Consider the following 20,814-nt stretch of genomic DNA (forward strand, 5'->3'; position numbering starts at 1 on the left):
ACACTTCTTTAAAATAAATGTTGACATACACCGTTAATGTCCGCCTAGTCTGTGACGGCTTTGATGATGGCTGCTGCAGATTATTTTAGGCTACTGTTGTTTTTGTCTGTCTGATGCGATTTTAAATGTGTCTGTACGTTCTGTGCTGGATCACAAATTGCCTCTCAGAGGACATTAAAGTTTCTTTTCTAAATCTATCTGATGGAAGGGTGGCGGAGCTTTGTTTTGTGGGCCCTCTTTCCCCCTCACTGCACAGTACGATCAGTAATATTGTTCACAAACAGTCTAAAAATTGCCTAAAGTGTGCCTAGTGAATCATACAATCTGGGGAAACTAGTTCAATTTATAATATTAAGTCTTGTACCAATATCATCTCTCTGAGGAACACTTTGATAACACAGAATGAGCTTCAAGGTGCAATATCAAAAAGAATTTTGGTTGAAAACATTAAAAACTTGAAAATGTGAAGGAATAACAGTTATGATGTCTATGTATTGTGTTGAGAGCGGTCCAAAGCTCCTATGCGAGCGATGTAAACACCACCACTTCCCCGGTGCTATGAGCTTTCGAGTCTGGTCTGCTAGCTGCACGGCTAACTGAGCTAACTAGCTAACTGCAGCCTTAGTAAGCAGGAGTTAGCGGTTACTCTGATGATATGCTCCTGCTTAATTGTTTGGAGTATGAATCCGAAAAGGTGGCCAATTCTTACATATTGAACCTTTGATATACCTAAAAAATACCATATTTTTAAGTTTTTAAATATCCATATTGTAAGTTATTATTCTGCTCTGTTGTCATAACACCTTGTATCGTAGAGACAGTTGTCCCCTTGTCCTCAGGTTTATTGCTGTTGCAAGAAAGGTGAAACTAAAACATACAGAAGCAAAACCAACATCATGCTGTCTTTTAACATGTGCATATTTCACATTTTATATATGCACTCAATCTAAATTCTCTTTAATATGAATTGAATCCCTTCGTATTTTACTTTTACTATATGGTCTTATGAGGTCCTTTATGGGGGTCGGCCTGCCCTCCATAATACCCATCTTTTCACGATAACGCTCGCTTAATAAGAAGTTATTCTTCCCTTTGACTGGACTTTTTCATCTTCACAGGCGACGGGAAATTGAGCCACAGGGGCTCTTTGTTGTTATCTGGCAGACGCTGTAAGTGGCATCCAGCAGCAAAATATTTGTGTTTTTTTCCCTTGTTTTTCCTTGACCTTGAGAGATAAAAAACACATTGGATTTCAAAATATGACAAATAAGGCCACAGTTAAAACATCATTTAAACTAGTAATATATCTATTTTTTCAAAAACGATTTAGGATTATGTTGTGAAAAAGAGATAATCACACAGCATTACTTGAAATGTAGCAAAAATGTGCTTGCAATGAAAATTATACAAACCAACAATGAATAAATGATCTTGCTGTGCTGTAAATGCCATGCAGAAAATGTTGTATGTATACTGTATATACAGTATATTGTACAATATATATTGTACTCTCAAGTTTGAGTTACAAAAGTATGAATAACACCAAACTCAGTGTTTGCTACTGTGCACTGAAGAATACCATGAAAACAGCACCTGGGTCAGATCATCTGTAGTTTATTGGTAATTCAAAAACCTAATCTCCGCAAAAACATAAATAAATAAATAAATAAATAAATATGGTCTGGTTTTTCCATTTAGTTTGTTTATTGGTTCAAACGAAAAATAAAACTATCAAAACATTTCTTAAAAAGTTAGATCTTTGGCAGTTAGTAGCACTGTAAATTGCTGTGGAAGATCAGCCTGTTCACTTTGCCTAGCCAAGAGTCACCGCAGCGAGCCGAAGATGTTGGTGTCTTTACCGGGGAAAGTAGCCTACAGCTGTCAATCCGCTCTATCACCAATACCAGCAACACAGACACGCCACCACATGTATAATAAAAGCCCTCAGAACGGTGTCGGCTACTTGTCTATGTTATGGCGTAGGCTCTGTGTTGAGCCTACGTGACTCTCTGTCTGAACGCTCTGTTTTAGTGTCCATCTCTTCAAGCCCTAGAATGGATCCTAGACCGCTGCAACACACACACTGATGACAGGACCAGCCCAGCGAGGAGTCTGGTCTTAAGATCATACACAGCCCACCAGAATATCTGTCAGTCCGAGTCAGAGATGATGTGCATATGTTGTGTCAGCTGCTTGTCAAAGTCGGGCTAAAAAGTCCAGAATGAGGCAGGGTGGTACTGACATATCCCCAGGTGATAAGATAAGTCTCAATTAAAAAATGACCTTTCATCATATTTCTACTTTCGAGTGTTCCACCTCTTCAGTCTTCATCTTGAAAGTCACTTTTCACTCCCTGATGCTATCATGCAGTCGAGCCCACAGAGACGCTCCCTAAGGCCCGTCTGCCCCCAGAATCACCTGCTCCCATGGGAGAAGATGCAGAGCTGATGCAGAAGAAGAAAGGAAGCTGACCTCTTTTGTCTTTTCTCCGCAGTCAACAAACCCTATGATTTGTTTTGTGTGCGAGCCGAGATTCATTAGCGATATGGACCCTGGTTTGTATTTCAAAGCCTCTCGACGGTGTAGTGGCCAATACATGTGGTGAAGGACGGGCACTCATTTTCTACTTTTGATCATAGCCTTCAGCGTTTCTCTGCCCTCAGCAGTTCATTCAAATTCACAACATTGTTGTACTATTTATGATTTGCATGATGTGTTCATTTTTAATATGCTCATTGAGCCAACAATATTTACCGGGGGCTGTCATCAGGTAGGCCAACATGTTTTAAATAAAGTTGTGGCCTTCTGAAAAATGGTGTTGTATGTGTTGCCTTGAAACTTGAGATTAAACTGTACCATAATAATAGCATGAGCTCCTGAGTTGCCAGGTAACTGATTTCATCCAATTCAATGAATAAAATTATAAAAGTTGCGTTATAATTTCTGGTCCCTAGCAACACACCGCTCTACTGATGTTCTGTTTTTATGTATAAAATAAATTAAGCGTTTATGGGACAAGTTATAAACTTTAAAATTCCACACTGGCATATTGGTGAGATACTGAGCAAGACATATGTCATAAAAACCTTTGGTGGACGCAGTTTTCGCCCTAGGACTCTGAAATTTGGCATGGATGTGGAAGTGTGTGTTTGTATCAATAGACCATATTCACGAGGGCCATTTTCCTCTGACATGCTCAGTGTGGGAAGCTCAAATTTCGTACTGCTTTGCTCCTGGTTTTATATAATTGTGGGGAATCTGACAAATTGTTACCCCTTAATTGTTTCCTCACTGATCAGCAACTGTAAAGAAAATTGGAAAGTGCAAATCTGGAGGGACATCGGGCCATATTTCAAGGTAACCCACCATCTTCTGTTAGACAACAGCTAACATTAGCATTGAACCACGTCCTAACTAACACTAATGTTTGAAACACGTTATGCAATACGTTGGAAATGCACAAATTAATAAATCAAAATATCAATGCACATTTACACACTGGATTTAGTCAAACGCTAATATTAGCTGTTCTAGGAAGTGGTTGAATGCTCATGTCCGCTTGCAGGTTATCAAAAACGTTTCACCTTGAAAAACATTCCTCCAAATTTTCACAGTCCATCGTCTTTTCAGTTGCTGATCGATCAGGAAGCAGTGAAATGATGACAATTTGTCAAATTCTCTACTTTTTATACAACTTACAACCCGGAAAAATTGCTGCTGTGCAAATATGGTCACATTGGAAAAATAAAGAGGGTGTGGTGATGGGAGCGGCTAACGCAAAAAGACAACTTCTAATATAATAAATATGCTTCATAAATAAAATTGACATTAACGCCTGGTCGCAGCTATTGCAGCTTTGCACTCGTTTCAACGTAATACTTTGTTTTAATTTGTCAGGCTTGAAATCTAGCCTTCACTCTCAGTTCAGAGGAAGCATCATCAGCCCTCTTCTAGTTTCCTCTCTGTCCTGTCTCACTGAGCACATTCAGCCCAAGGGAGCGATTGGAGGTGTGAACTGGTCCTTTTAGAGGAGAAAATGGAGTTCACACGAAGCGGCTGACATTTAAATTCTCGGAGGAACAGGCCGGAAATACTTTTAGTAGAGACGAACTTTCCCTTCAGGATGAGGATTTTGGAAAGGTTTAAAAGCCAATGACTGAGAAATAGAGAAAAGGTCAAATAGTAATATTGTTTTATATTTGCTGTATAGTCTGTAAACTAATAAGAGCGACATCTACAGTATTGATTTAGACGTTTTCTTTCTATTAATTCTTTAATATGGCTGTAAATGCTAAGTAAACATTATCATCCTTATAGGAGCTGTGCATCTCTTTAGATCCCACAAGGTTCAGTTTACTCATTGTGGGAGCACAGCCCAGAAATATAGATTAACCTTCACCAGTCAGGGAGGCTCTATGAAAGAGGCTATTGGGTTTACATTATAGAAGTTGTAAGATTCATTGTTTTTGTATCTTAACTAGATTAAAAATGAAGATATCTCAGTTTTTTGAACATTTGTGTTTTAGGCACACGTCCATGTTATACGTTAGGGTCACATACAGCACACGTAATCCTTACAATGTGGTTAATGTGTGCTGAAGGCTCTAACACTTTAAATGTTTCAGTTCATACAGTTCGCCCTGTAGTGCTCAAGATATTTATGAATCTGTGCTGACGCAAAATTAGAACATTTGATTCAACATTTTGCCCTTTAGTTTCTCAGTTAATTACAAAACAGTAAAGGTTTCTTGAGGACATCAACACCGAGACTAAAAATTAAAAACAAAAACAAAATGAGCATATTCATTTAATTTGTTTGTTTGAAGGATTACTCGGTCTCGGTCTCATGATGGCTTTATTTTCCTTTTACTCCTTTTCTGTCTCGTATGATGATATTTGAAATTGAAATGGCACCTCAGGAATTTTCTTATTTGCGGTGAGGGCTTTCATTATCAAAACTGCAATGCATTTTGTATTCTGTGATGAAGGCTTTTATTAAGTTAATGCTGTGTGGTCTGTCAGCGATAAAAAAGTATGAGCAGAGAATCACCACAAGGCTATTTTATAGGTGGAGATGCGGTGCACCCTAAGAGGAATATAAAGCATTTCGATGAGCCGCATTTGACAGCTTAGACCCCGTTGGAAACACGTGAAAAGAAACGTCTGCTGCTTTCAAAAGACTAATCCTGTAACACCACCTCATCGGGATTTCTTTCTCTGTACTTCAAAAATACAAAGCCGATTTCCAGAATTGAACGGAGGCGAATTAAAGCCTCTGGGTGGACAGACATGCATTTGGTGGAAATTCAATTCCCTGAAAAAAAACAGTTTGGAGTTAATGATTCTGAGCAGGTTTCTCATTTTTGAAAAGATATGACAAGTGACATGTTTTCTTCTTCACTTTTCATTCTTCTTTTGAAGCGTACTCACTTCCTGCCCTCCATCCTGAGAAACCTTTTTGCTCACATTTTGTCTTTGTGTCACCTCGCTCCTTTCAACCCCCCAATTCATTTTGAAATGGCTTCTCCTATTTTTTCATTGCATTTTCTTTTATCTTCCTGTTCCCACACTTTGCCCTCTTCTACCGGGTCAGATCATCCTCAAAGACCCTGTGAAATGATTCTTCAACACACTGAACGTTGGTTATTATACAGAACATCTGTCCATTCTAAGTATTTCCTGAAAAACATCAAAGTGCAACGTAAGACCACTACAGCCAAGTTTACACTTCAAAACTTCCCCAACAGCTGACCTTTTTTCTCCAACGATCTATCAAAGGTCTTTCCCTTTGTATGTTTTCTGAGCTGTCACTAGAGCTGTCATTCCTCTGTCTACATTTTTCCCCAGCTGGGAGTGTTGTGCTTTGCATTTCGGGACGACGGTGTCAATCCAAGAATTGCATTCATCAAAGACACAGCTCTGTTTTTCAGACACTTATGTCTGTGCTTGCGTTATGGTGGAAAGGACTTTCTTTGTTTCTGACAGACTGCAGTTGGTGTTGTGACAACTGTAAAATGCAACTGTAGATTCGATCAGCTATGCAAAGCTACGCAGCTATTTAAAGCTAGGCTCGGTAAGTTGTTCGAGGAGAATGTTTTGTCATACCTGTAGACAATCTCTCCAGACAGTCAATAAATCAAATGCTCTGACAAATGAAAGAAAACCACGTCTGTTGCTTTCATGATAATATTATGGGTTATGTGAGACAACGATGCACTGCACTAACAGAAGGCCTACGCAACCACTGAGCCTGCTCGTCAGCAGCTTGCTAACTCAGTAGCACTAAGCACACAGCCCCCGACCCAAAGAACGAGTGAGCAGCAGTGGCAGACCATCATTCATCTGCTAACTGAGTAACAAAAAGCACAAAGCCCACAAGCCCAACCAAATAGCTGCTGCGGCAGCAACACATTCTTGTACCAGCTAGCGTTAGCACAAAGCACACGCCCCCTGAGCCAAACAACGCTGTGGTGGTAACAACAGCCTCCTTCGTCAGGTAAAGTGAGCATAAAGCACCGGAGTAACTGCCCTGCTGCCTTTTTGAAGTGAAGTATGTTCATTACGGCTGTTTTACTCATGTTAACATGGCATTTAAAACAGTTCTTTATGTAGATATGCTGATGTGAGTTTGTGTTAGTGCAGATAAACAAAAACTATTTACTCCTTTCTTTGCACTTTAGCTCTTGTATTTTTGGTTCTGGAGAGGCCTGACAACAGAAATCAACATTCAAAGTTTGGTATAACTCTAACGACAGCCCCACTGCGGAGGAATCCAAGCTCGGCAGACTGCCTGTTACTAGACGCTGTTGCTATGATTTGCAAGATTGCTGCTGAAGCGAGGGGTCGGACCTTGAAATCATGCTCCGTGTAAACTTTAATGATGTACCAGCTGTAGCATGGGATGTTCAGCGCTTCAAGCACAAACAAAGATTGGGAGACAGTCAGCACCTGATGTTGAGGTGATGGAAACGACAGGACAGTCCGCCCCAGCAACAGAGAGCCATGACAGCTTGATCGACGCGGGGACGAATGTAAATGAAGCACCAGCGTAGCCTCTGAGTATAAAGTGGCAGATTCAGCCCTGCTGTCAGGCCCTCTCAACCTCTACTCCTTAATGCGATTATAGACTTTAATTAACCTCAATAGCTTCCTCCCATGACTCTCTAACAACAGGCTCACTAAACAAACTTGTTCTTTATTAGTTTCTCTGTTCAGTGTGTATGATGTCTTTCCATTTACCAGCTCTCTCTCTGTTTATTTCTCTATCTGCCTGTTGAGAGTGTTTTTCTTCACTCAGCTCATCTCTCATTCATGAGATCTGTTCTTGTATTTTTCCCCTATGGAGTCCATTCTTTGGCCTGATGTCATTTTATTCCTGAAAAATGTGTCTTCTCTGCTGCCTGCACAAGGAAAAGGGGGTTTTGAATGCGTATCCTCCTGTTGGCCTGAGTATATTTTAACAGCTTTAACGCTCAATACAAGAGGAATGTCTGATCACTACAAATGGAGTGTGTTATCTCATACATATTTACTTACTTAATTATTTACTAGTCTACATAGCAAGGGAAAAAAAACAGCTGTGCAGCTGTGATTCATTTGACTTTCTAAGAATAGAGCTCTTACGTGTGTGCTTTAATCACCTGGTAACTGTGATTGATTCCTCTGTGTTTTCATGCATTGGCTGCTGTAATGCCCCGAACACCTGTCGTACACAGCAGAACATATCTGCCCACTGGTTCGTCTGTAATGCTGCTAAGCAACAGCAAATTAGCTTCCAGCATAGGATTGATTTTAAAGTTACTTTCATCATTTTCAGGGGCTCATTTTGCAGAAGAGCTTGATTGTATCTCTGTTTCGACCTCTCATGAGGACAAATGCAGCTTGATGGTCATGGACAGAACCAAAACATCGTCCAGTTTGGGGCCAAGATGTGCCCTTGGGCGGCAAGTGTCCGATATAAAGACCATACATTAGGAATAATTATAATTGCATTTTATGAGAAGATAATTGTTTGATCAATTTATTGGTAGAGGGGTGGTACACTTGGTTGTCCTACTTCGCCACAAAATATTGGAGATGAAGATGCAGTGATATAAAATAATCATTAAAACAGTAACTGTCCTGGTGCCTTTTTGAAATAAGGTATGTTATTTTGCTAGTGCTTCCATTATTGTGGCATTTAACAGAGTAGTTTATGTATTTATTTGTCGAAAAAGCTAAGAGAGCTTGTTTATGTAATGAGCTAGCTGCTTCACAACATACTAAAAAATTCAAATCCTATTGCCAGAAAAGAGCCCAGATTGGAAAATTCTGCAAAATCCCTGATTAGATTTTATGCCATTGTTTAGTTTTGTATACTCGGTTTCTGCGATATCTCCCAGTGTTTGCCACTCCAGATTTAAACTGAGACTCATCCTAAGACTTGAGACTGGGATTGGACTTGAAATTTGCTGCTGTAGCCAAAGAGGAATGTAAGCAACATCTGCTATATCCAACCCAATAGACAGAAATAGCAGACCGGATAGATATAAAATGACATGAGCATCTCTGATATCTCCACATGGGAAATACATTTTACACTGAACATAAATTTTATGTTGCAGAATCTTCCAATATGAACATAAAGCGTAGGGCTACTGGGATTTATGTGAGTATCTGTGTCCATATATAAACTGAACACGAGGCCATGTGTCAGCTACGTGTCAGGTCATTTGTACCTGTTTTATCCCTTCCAGCATGGCAGCCCGAAATAAATCGACAGTTGGAAGCAAGAGTGAGCCGGACATGTGGGCTGTCCCATCATGCCACCGTCTAACAAGCAGACAAGTGGCTGTAATGGCTACCTGCCGTGATTTGTCCAAACTGGCACTCAGACATGCACCTGCAGAGTGCCTCCACACCCACAGCTCTCCCGTCAGTAGGCACCAGACGGACGTCAGAGATGGCAGTGAAGGTAGTGTGTGACCCAGAGCTCCAACCATCCGTGAAACCGGCTGAGAGAGAGGTTTTCTTCAACAAATCCGGCAGCAGAGAGGAGCTGTGAGATACCCGCTGGAGCCCAGTGTGCAGTGTGATCACATGTTTTGCATATCTAACCAGATAAACGTATGAAGTACAGTACATCCATTATCCCCTGCTGTAGGAGGACTTGAACATCCCCAGCAGTGAAACTGAGGCTCTCCGTAGCTCATCGCTCCAGGCAAGGCTTATGAGGCCGGTTGTCCGGGAAATAGATGACCCATCATGCCAGATTTCATGCTTATACTATGTTTCCCGCTACAGCCTGATGATAAGAAACATATATGACTATGACTATCGGTTTTTGCACAGATATACAGAGCTAATCTGGTAAGATGGAAGCATGGCAGGCCATTCATCACTTCAGCTGTGTCTGGATGCTGTCAATCCACAACAAATTGAATCGTTAAAGGAAGATGATTGAGAGAGACAGTCAGACATGTCACTTTCTGACAGATGTGGTGAACCTCACTCTTAACGGCAATCGGAGCAGGAGTGAATGCAGCAGGATGAAAGAGCGCACAGTAATGTTCGAGGACTTGAGAGTGCACAGGATGGATTTCTTCAACGTTTAAAGAAAAACCTTACAACGTCCTCTTTTTTTACATAGGCTTATTATAAACGCTGCTTTTCTGTCCACACACTGTCAGTAATCAGTAATCAAGAGTGAAATCCCAGAAAGATATTCTCAGTGGTATTAAATGACCCATTATTTGCAATTAGATGCATTAGATGACTGGTTGGTCATGAGTGCTAAATACAGACACAAAAAACAAACAAACAAAGCAATGAAAACATGTTGTGTTCATAATTATCTTCTTACAGTACAACCTTTCTCTAAATGTTGATCCAATCAGCTGTTAAAGCAAAGAAATTGATGAAAATTTAGCTTTGATTAGACTTTTTTTTTAAATCCCACCGTTAAAAAAACAAAAAGTAAAAATTATGAGATTAAAAGTTAAAAAAAAGTCACAATTTTGACTCCTTATTTTATAAGTTTGACTTTTTTTTATCTCATTATTATGACTTATGGGATGTTTTTTTTCCTTCAAGCTTAGTTTTCATCTTATCTTTTTTCTTTAACTGACAGAAATGGGCTCACATACCTACCTACAGAAGCCTTAACGGTCATGGGCCAAACATAATATTTCCTCAGTTGTCCTTTGATAACAAGTAAAATGTAGTTTTCTCGAGTTATTTATTTCATTATCATGGAATAACTCGCGCTGTTTTCCCAAGATAATTTTCTTGAGATCTCAAGAAAACAAACTTTGTTCATGTCATTATCACAAGATAGTATAAATATATTTATCATGAGAATACGACTTCTTAAGAAGAAGAAGTAGTAGACCGCCACATACACATGACCTTTTTATGAATCTTTCCATTAATGATGGGTACTTCTTGCAGTGGCATGCTGGCGGATCTGATAAACATTAAGCTGATAAACCCACACGAAGGCCGGTTGAGTCAACGACCCACAAGTGGCCCTAACGACTCTGAAACTACGAGTTCACACGTGACCTTAACGACTCTGTGAGGACACTCCCACACAGGGTTAAAAGCCTGCAACTCCCCTCCAGTTAGTTAGAACTGAAGAAGCCTCTTGGCTGAGAGGTGAAACGTCTTCAAGAGACTGAAACAAATCCAGTACAATACAGCACTTAGAATAAAGCTATAAGGAATAAAAGGGAACAACCTTTTATTCTACCTATGGGTTCATATGTACTGATATTTATGAACCTCCAGTAATGACAGTATGTAGTACAGATAAATATAAACCTGACAATAACACAGGCTTCTTAAAGTGGGCTGAGATGGAAGTAAAGCAGAAAAAAGCTCTAACCCTGAGTCCTGAATCCTTTTCATCTGAACAACACAAGTTGCGGCTCTTGTCCATGTGGGTGGTGAAAATCTAATGTTGATGGGTGCAAAATAAAAGAGACTGCATGCAGTGCAAATATACAGAGGGTGTACAGACTATAACATTAAAGCAAATATTGACAGAAGTGGGTTGTCGAGTGGGTTGACTGGAGCATTAAAATTCAGACTTTGCCAACAAGCCCCACTGGAGCTGAAACATTAATTTGAAATTAATGATTGATAATAGGGAAAAGTTAAAAAATATGAATATGCCTAACTTTGCACCTGTGAAGCAAATTAAGAGAGACATTACCGTGTCACGCTGCAGCAATCAACTCAATCATCACACAATCAACATGAAATTGTATCCAATTTAGGACATTACACAGTGACCATTTCCATTTAGCTCAAATGTAATCTAATAAATAGCTGCGGTATGAACATAAATCAACATAAACCTTCACACTGCGAACATGCTGAAACACTGTCGTCATAATGATGTTTCAGTTTCCTAGCAACAGAACATATTCGACACTCTTCTTCTGTCTTTGTTTTTTTTTTTCTTAATGGAAGCTGATGACTGCAAGACCAGCAGCGAAACCAGCCGCTGATTAAAATCAGACACTACATGGCACTTCAGACGCGGGAGGGAAAACAACACGTGTGTTCTCTACTAAAAATACACCCAATGTGAAATTTCTTCTCCGACACCACCGCTCCCCTGACAGCCTACCGTCACATTTGAGCATGACTCGCTGCTCGAACAGAAAATCAGTATCCCCAGGTGAGGGAAGAAAACGGCTCGATGGGTGGAGCTGCAGAAGGGCTTTTATGACCTGCCCGTCCCAGGGTCATGAGCTGTGGGGTTTGATTTCACAAGTTTATATTTTATAAGCTTCTGTGAGAGTGAGGGAAAGTTCAATAAAGGGAGCTGACAGTGCTGTAAGTCACCGTGCTAATAGTACAGTTAAAGGAATAGTTCAACCTTCTGGGTAATATATGCTTTACTTTCATGTAGATAACCATACCATGTCCGGTAAATACGTAGCTATAGCCAGCAGCTTTACTTCAAGGTGCACTATGTAAGAATTTTACTACAACACATTCAAAAACTAAAATATCGTTAGCTAACCAGCTAGCACATACACCTCAGTAAGTGATAGCATGAAAACAACATCGAGACTACACAGTTGCTCTGAGCTCCCAGTCCAGGCAGTCAGCTAATAGGAGTGCTAGCTGCACAGCTAGCTGAGCTAACCAGCTAATGGCAGCTAAAGTTAGCAGCAGCTAGCGGTTACTCATTTCTTTGGAGTTCAACAGGTGGCCAGTTCTTACATATTGCATCTTTAAAGGTCCCATATTATGAAAAACACATTTTCTCTGGTAAAACGGGGCTCCTACAGGCCGTTCAGGCCGCGCTCCTCTGCGCGAAAACACGCCCCCTCTCCCCGGAGATACCCGAGAGGGGCCGTTCATCCCCGAGGTGAAGGTCGGTGTGTCCAGCGGTAAGCTAGCAGTGTCGTCGCTCAGAGCTAGACACGCAAATTGCTCTGTTGTTGGTTGTAAAAATCAACATAAGTGCCTATACTCTGTCCCAGCTACAGAAGAGACAGTGGCTGCGTTTCATTTTTAACGACAACGTGCCGGCTACAGTTCCTGTCAGTCTGTTTGTGTGTGCTAACCACTTCACATCGGACTGCTTCAGTAACGAGGGTCAGTACAAAGCTGGCTTTGCCTCGACACTGACCCTCGTGAAAGGATCAGTCCCAACCATACGGGACCCAGCAGCTGCACCCGAGCCACAGGTGAGTGTCGCCACGGTTTGATAGTATTTACAGTTGCCTACGAGTTTGGTGAAGTCAGCTTGAAACTGGCTAACTAGTTAGCTCCGCTTCGGTCGCTATGCAACGGCGTTTGAAGCGAGTTTAATGTTAATAATATTACGAGGGAGCTCGGTTGTCACAGTGAAAAGTCTGGAAACATGTGCAGACTGGAGACAGAGACTATGCGAACAGTGTCCAAGAGTTTAGAGACTGTGTTGGAGACAAACGCAGCTTTCGCTAGCTGTTTTTAGACGTTACCTGTTGCAGTTCAGTGGGGGATGGGAGCCGGGTGGTTGTGTTGGGGAGTCCTGCTGCAGCCGCAGAGTCTGTATTTTTCTGAGCCTCTCCTTCTGGGTCCGGTTCTGGGTCAAACTGGTGTGGTTGAACGACAGCATCTCGGCGAGCCATAGCAATACATCCACCGTAAACATTAGCACATGCTACCGCTAGCCTCAGCGGCATCCTCTCCCCGAGAGGCGCGCGTAGCAGGCAAGGCACGCGCTGACAGACGGAGCTCATTAGCATTAAAGGTGCAGGCACAGAAACAGCTGCTGTCAGTGGAGCTCACCTGAGCGACTTTCAGACAGCTGAAGTTCAGGACCAGGATGGGTTTGGGGCGATACATTTCCAATACAGTGTTGTTGGACCTCTGACAGCTGTGTCCCACCTGTTTTTTATATCCTAGAAAAAAGAAATAGCTTCTACACTAATATCCTGTCAGTACTGAGAAAATATTACCTTGATACAACCTGATTATTGTGAGCAGGTGAGCCTGTTGTCATTATGTCATTACCCTCCTGTAGATTAAACACCAATATTACCACCAGTGTCATTCATTACCAAGATGTCATAAGGTTATTGTAACTGTAACTGTAATGTAAGTACCATGGTTTTAGTACAGTTTTAACCTTAAATTACCTTCATGAATAATTTATAAATGACTGAGCTGGAATGTAAAAAGCAATACCAACAGTGTGATTAAACCGCCTCACTTTCTTGTCTCAAAACTTCACATAACCGGAATATTTACAGATGTGAATGATTTTCTGTGAGTTTGCCAAGTGACCACCATGTCCTCTCAGGAGAATCCAACAAATTGCTCCACTTCCTGATTTCCATGGCAACCTCCATTTCCATCACAGTGTGATTTTGGATAGGAGACTCAGTTTCACCCCGTCTGCCATCTGTCTCTCCAATATGGAGGTTTGTTTAGGTTTTTCTTTTTTTTACATGGAAAAAAAAAAACAGCCTTTCAGGTGGAAGTAGAAGAGGAAAGGCTTGGCAGACCACCAAACAGATTCCCTCCACTTGTTTATGTAAATTATTCATGCTCTTGATGCATTATGCATCCGGGATGAGACACACGCAAATCAAGCAGCACTGTTTCATGTTTTGTCTCCATGTAAGCAAGTAATAATTTGGCATAGCCATAGTCGTATTGAGGTCTGTCTAGCACCCATTCACAAGCTATTCTGGGCAGCTGAGGCTCGCATCCGAACACAAAGATGAAGCTGTGATTTTGTCCGTGTGTGATTTGGCAAAACTATAGATGTGCCTCTTACGCAATGTTGAAGGTCATTCAGAAACTTTGGATGCGCTTTGTAGCTCCGACTGTAACGTGTAAACTGAAAGTGACTGAACAGTTGGTAATTTGACCGGATCTGCGAGGGAGAGGGAGATTTTCTCTGCCAATCACGCAGAGAGGACATAAACTGTAATTATAAAAACAAATAAACACTGCTCAAACATTCACCCGTCCGGTTATTTATTTCCTTTGTGGAGACTATACCTGGACCAGTGCGCCCGTGTCCTTCACATACACCTTGTCCCTGCTGGAGAGAAATGAAACAGAGATATGTGGTTTGTTGTTTCAGGCGACACAGCAACAGAGGCAAAGTCTGGTCTCTTCTAGCGTGTGCCTCGAAGCAATAACCTCACACAGCTCCATGCATCTGAGGCCGTCCTATACTGTTCAGCAGCGAGGCAGAGTGAGGCCGAGTCAGTCCTCAGTGACTGCACTGTCTCCGAGGTGCTCGGGGCCGTCCCACTGTGCGAAGTGTGAAAGGTCCGTCTCACCGACATTTATAGCCCCTTTGCGCAAATCCTATAACTCCACAGACCAGAAACCAAACATGGTGTGTTTTGGCAGGAACAAACTCACTTTATTAGGCACTTTAATTGTTGCCATGATAACAATTTCCAATTATATTCTCATCTGATTTCATTTTTTCATTTAAAAATTTAATTAGGGGACAAACTTTTTTGAGATGCGCTGTTTTGTTTTTTAAGGGGGGTCCTCGGGCACAAATCATAACAATTAACAAGCATTTAAATAAATAAAACTCTGATAATGATAATTACAAAACAATCCACACAACATCAATAAGTGTCTTAAGAAAAACAAACAGTCCAGTTGTTTGCCGATGGATCCTGGTTTAGACTGTAAAAATCGCAAGGGACTGTTTACAGCCACTAGAGGCTGAAACAGAGGTGAGTGATGTGAGCCACTTAGCTTGTTAATAAATCAGCCTCTTACCTCTGCCAAGGAGGCTTTTTTTGAGCCGTGTCCATTTGTTTGTTGGCTAGTTGGTTTGTAAGCAGAATTACACAAAAAGTACTGAATGGATCTCCACAAAACTTGGATGGAGGATGGGTCTCATAGAGCTTTTGGTGCAGATCAAGATAAAGGGTCAGATCCTTGCAAGACGCATGGATGGAATCTATGAGTGAGTACAACAGGGGACCGTTGGGCCTCAGCAGAGGTATGCGCAGGGGCGGACTTGCCATTAGGCAAAACTAGGCGGTTGCCTAGGGCCCCACGTTCCTGAGGGCCCCATAAAAATTCTCATACACTTATGGTTAATACAGTTAATACTTATTAGCGCACAATAATTATGCGCACATTATTGTTGTACCTGCATTTGATCTTGTAACTACACTGGCTGCATGAGATACGCCACTTGTTTTTACATTTTACATCTTTTCATATTTTTTATTAATTTTTATATGTAAATATTAGCATGTTAGCTCAATAGCTTCCAGGTTATGTGACCAATTGACTCAAAATCAGTGTGGGATCATGTAACTACACTGGCTGCATGAGATACACCGCTTGTTTTTACATTTTACATCTCTAAATATTTTTTTATTAAGTTTTTAGTAATTTTTATTATTTTTTGTATGTACATCTTAGCATGTTAGCTCAATGTTGGTAAAACCCAAATGTATTACAGCCGCCACTGGGTATGCGCTCTACTGAGTGCCATTCTAGTTTCCCACCAAAAAGTCTCGGGTGAAATAAAAACCATACGCTGTATTTGTCATTCACTTAAGTCGTCTTGGAGAGCCAGGAAGTTTATCCGTTGTTCCTCGTGCGCAGATGTGCACGTTAAGGGCAAGATACACACATCGTTTCCACTGCTTGAGGCTCGCTGCAGGTGATGTCATTAATATTTTCCTAATTAAAGACGTGTTTCACACACCTGCATTGCACCTGCTATTGATCAGGATGATAATTTTTATGAACCATCCCCCCCTCGATCCATGGACTGATGACACACAGTGAAATATCAGTCAATTGGAGTTGTCGATGGGAGAGATGATTGTGAAACAGCAGACACAGAGGACCACATCCCAGCAACCTGTTGAACAGCAATCAACAGCTCCTAATGCACATGGCTCTTAAAAGAAATGGGAGATGACACCCTGAACTGCCCAAAAAAGCACCCATGACTAAGGAAGAGTTGAAATACAACCCTTACTTTATGCCCAGATTATTTGATGTTTAACTACTGTAGCAAGATGGACTTGGACACGCCCTAAATGTATTTGCGCTTTAGACCAAGCACCATAGCCCGCTTTAAATAGGGCCCCAGGGCTCCACATTTGTGATGAAGAAATGGTTGTTTTTGTCTTCAGTTGTAGCCATGTTGCTAACGCTGCCGGCGCCAACAGTAAAACCGCAGGGAAACTGAGTTGTTAACTTAAATGTCATTATGCATCTCTAATTTCTCGTCACAATTTTCCCAGGCTACAGTCATCGGCATCTTTGGTGCATAATTGACTGCAGCGACTGCCGCTTCGAGGCTTTTCCTCAGATGTTTGTTTTGTAGCCTCTTTCATTGTCTCATTCTTGCACGGACAGCTCTGACATTACTAGAAGAGACACAATGCCTCTGAAAAGCGAGACGCTGCTTGTTAGTGCAACAGGTCAAGCATGTAGCCAAACACAGTTCCAAAGTGGAGATACTGAGGTGGAAGAGGATGTTTTCTTCAGAAGAAATGCATTCAGGCTGATGTGAATAATGATTAACTTGCCCATTTGTCTTTGACATTTTTTCATTACTGAAGTTACTCTTTTCTCGGTCCCCGTCTAATTTTCACGGTGGAAGAAACGCTGCCGATGAACGCCTTTCATCATAGTCCTCATTGACGATTTAATCCTGCTCTGTATTCCAGTCAGTGTCCGAGGGCTCTGACAGAAAAACCTACAGTTTTAAGGCGACGCCGAGCTTTCCAACGTGAGTTATCACCTCTGTTCAGGAAAAAAGTGGGGACAGCTCGCGGTCCCCAATTCATCAGACTGTCCAAATACAATTGCTCAGCCGGCCCCAGATCAAGCACACCATTTATTAACTCGAATGTCTTGGTGTCAGGCACAACACCTCATTCATCCCACCACTGTGCTGATCCCATGGGCCTTTTACTCGAAGACAAGTGGATAGATCCCCCCCCCTGTTCAGGACCTGTGGGTGTCTGGCACATATAAATTGCAACTCTTTTGGTTTGGATGTAATGTTTTTTACCTGTGTAAGACCTCTCACCTCCTTTGCTTCCTCGGGGAGGCAGAGTGATCTTTCCTCCATCCCTTTGCCTTTCAGACTTGCCGTGGATTACTGAAGGGGGAAGGGCAAATATACACAAGTCGAGTTGAAGTAAATGTAATTCATGCGTACATTTTTCTTTTCGTGTGGAGCCATTTTGATATTCTTAGAAGGGGATTTGATATTTATGTTTTTCCTTTTCATAAACCTGTTCAATTTTCAGAAAATGACTAAGGTACGTCCCCCTGAGTGCATTTCAGTTTTAAAGCTATTGCTTCACCCGATTTAAAACTACTGTCAGTGCATAGATTTCTCTTCCTCTCCTCCTCGCCTTCCTTGATTTAGTTGTTTTCTCTATACGCATTGATTGCTCGTCACCTCCGTGTGTGCAATTACTGTGTCTTTCAAACTGGAAAGGATTTTACATAAAGCTAGAGAAATCATGCCATTAGAAGTGTTTGCGGGAGCACGGGGACATTTTTGACAGGTACCGCTGATAGGCATAGGAAGACTTGGAGAGAAACAGCAGGGAATGCATTTATAACAGCGCAGAACACCTAAAGACATTCACTTTGGACATTATCCAACTCCATTAGCTTCGAAAGTGGTTTCTTTCTTGGTGGCTCACTGAAGCATGACTGCTGTAAACTGAGTCCCAGTAAGCTTAACTGAAGTTTTATAACGGTGGCATTTACAGCGTCTTATATCACGATCATTATTCTAGATTGGTGCGTCACATCTAGTCATCACGTACAATACGGATTTATGTATTATGTATCAAAGAGAAAACTTATATTATTAAGTACATTTTTTATTTTTTTTGCTTAATTTAAAGTATAATTAAAATGTACTTTTAGTGTACTTTAAAAAAGATGTTAAGTTCAACTCCAATGTACTAAAAACAAATATACTAATTCAACAATACTTCAAGGGGTATTTTAGTGTACTTCTAACCAGGAGTGGTTAGAAGGAGTATACTATTACTACAATAAAAATGTATGTGTATATGGTATATTGCTTCTATATATATATACGAGACTCGCAATACCTGTTTAATGAACGTACAACACAAATAAACAGACTTTTACTACTCGAGCATGCATATTAGTAGATACACAACAATATACTTAAAGTGTACAAAGTATACTTGAAGTTGTCCCACTATAGCACATAAAAGTACACTAAATGCAATTCAAAATGTGCCTTTCTACAATTTAATGTACTGTGTACTTAGTGTACTGATGGTTATTCTGGCTAAGATTTGATGTACTCGGTATATTTTTTCGCACAAGGACACAGCTTCACGATCAAAATCAAAGTTTTACATTTCAAATAAGTCTACCTTTATTTCTGTGAGCTGAATACACTTTAGATGTAATTGCTAGACAAAATCCATGCAGCACTAAATCAGCTCTTCACTGGGGTTTAGTTTAGTGCATTATAGAGATAGTCGAATCGTTTCTCTTTAGTTAATGTATGCCCAGATGACTGCAGAGGTTTTTTAGGAAAATCAGAGGTTGGAGTCCTCCTCACAACAGCCGTCATTTTGCATGAAAATACTGTTGACAAAAGGACAAAAAAACAACATCTTGATAACTGATAATTCAATTCCCTGGTCTCACTGGGTCACCCCTTAACGTTGACTCCATCTCATTTCTCATACAAGTCAAACAGTTGGACTGTGAGCCCCGAACATACTCCCCCAGCAGTCACTTATACCAAGATCCTAATCTATTGTATTGGCACACACACACGGATCTTTCAAACTTTTGTTTACAGCCATAAACAAGCCTCACACCAGCCATCTCCTCCCTCCTTTCTCCCTGCGTCTTGTTTTCCCTCTGTTTCTCGGGATCCAAACGTGACAGTTATAAATGGAAATGTCAGCAGCGGAGCAGCTACCCAATCCTCGGCACAGGATAATGGCTGATCTGCTGGGGATTTCCGATGGGGCCTCGTCTCTAACCCCCACATCCACAATTACCAGCCCTCCAACAGGCTCCCAGATGGTCTCCACGCAGCATAGATGAGCTCAGGAAGAAGGGTTCGGCAAAGAAATAGATATATTTCTCATAGTGCATTCTCACTACCGTCCTCAGGAGCTCGAACATAACCAACCATGGAATGGTGAACTCGCCTGTTGAGACACAAACAATCAGCAATGCTCACACCATGGATGCTGTTGGAAGTACTCTTATGGGAACATCATGTCGCTGTGCTGGTTTTGTTTAGTATCCAGTCCTAATGCAGGTGTTGAACACCAGCGGCGGAGGTTTAATGCTGGCGTGATGTCTTTTAACTAGGTATAAAGTTAATGTAGCGCTCACATGATGTTGGTTTTGCATGTAAATGAACCGCTGCTCTATTTTTCCAAGGCAGTGATTTCAGCAGGAAGACATTCTCGGGTACCTTTTTTTAAAAAAATGATTGAATGTGGTGTCACTTTAAATCCACCTAAAGACAACTTTTCTGCACCAAACACTAAATGTTACAAATTCCAGTTTGGGTTTCCCTTTTGTCATGTTACAGTTCACTGCTACACATACACAACACCTTCCACAGGCTGTGTTTTTGTTCTGTAAAGGAACTGTGGCTTTCACTTATCTTCAGAGAGCACTGCTGCAGCTTCACAGATGCATCTGTGACAGTAAGCTTTGTTGTCACAGTTGCCAACGTGCAACACTGATGAAACACTTTGGAAAATGTGCTTCGCTGTGATTGGACTAAAGAAAGCTGGCTGCCAACATCTGTTCCTCTGATGAAAGTCTGGTGTCCTCTCTTTTGGAAGGATACCGCTGGCAGGTTAGGAGAAGGTGTTTCTACACTGGAATATCTCGCTCATTATTAATGAAGACTGCAGACAGAAGAAGAGTGCATATGGCAGTGGTGTTGGTTCATGTATTTTTTCCAGTCGTGTGAGCACGGACATCTCGTGTCACTGAGGATGTTGGAACGGTCTAATGAAGAGGAATTGTTCCTGTCGACTTGCATTAGCCCACACGCTGTAGAATGCAAGCTGTGAAATCCATCATATTGCAGGAGGTAATTATGCATGGATAATTTAATCGTGTACAGCGGGCTCTTACAAAAGCAAATAAATGCTTTTTTTTATACCAAGGAAACGTCATGTTCTACATGCCTCTGGAGCACAGGAGTCACACCCATAGATTTATAACCAAAGAAGCTAATTGTAAGCGTGAAATACCTTGTTTGTTTGCGCAGTATGACTCTGTTGTATGTTCTAGGAAAGCACGCATAATGTAATGTGAAGGAGTACAACCTTAGTC

At 41.2% G+C, this 20,814-nt stretch overlaps 1 protein-coding gene across 1 annotated transcript in view; it reads right to left on the minus strand.

Annotated features, from left to right (window-relative positions):
- syndig1l (synapse differentiation inducing 1-like) overlaps positions 1-13,156 on the minus strand; it is a 75,580-nt gene extending 62,424 nt beyond the window's left edge. Inside the window, exon 1 of the mRNA XM_084378418.1 lies at positions 12,963-13,156. The gene's annotated coding sequence lies outside the window, so the exon portion shown is untranslated. The remainder of the gene's footprint in view (positions 1-12,962) is intronic.
- Positions 13,157-20,814: the final 7,658 nt, after the last annotated feature.

Source organism: Pagrus pagrus, assembly GCF_965226575.1.
Source record: "Pagrus pagrus genome assembly, chromosome: 16".
In the NCBI taxonomy this organism is placed as follows: domain Eukaryota; kingdom Metazoa; phylum Chordata; class Actinopteri; order Spariformes; family Sparidae; genus Pagrus; species Pagrus pagrus.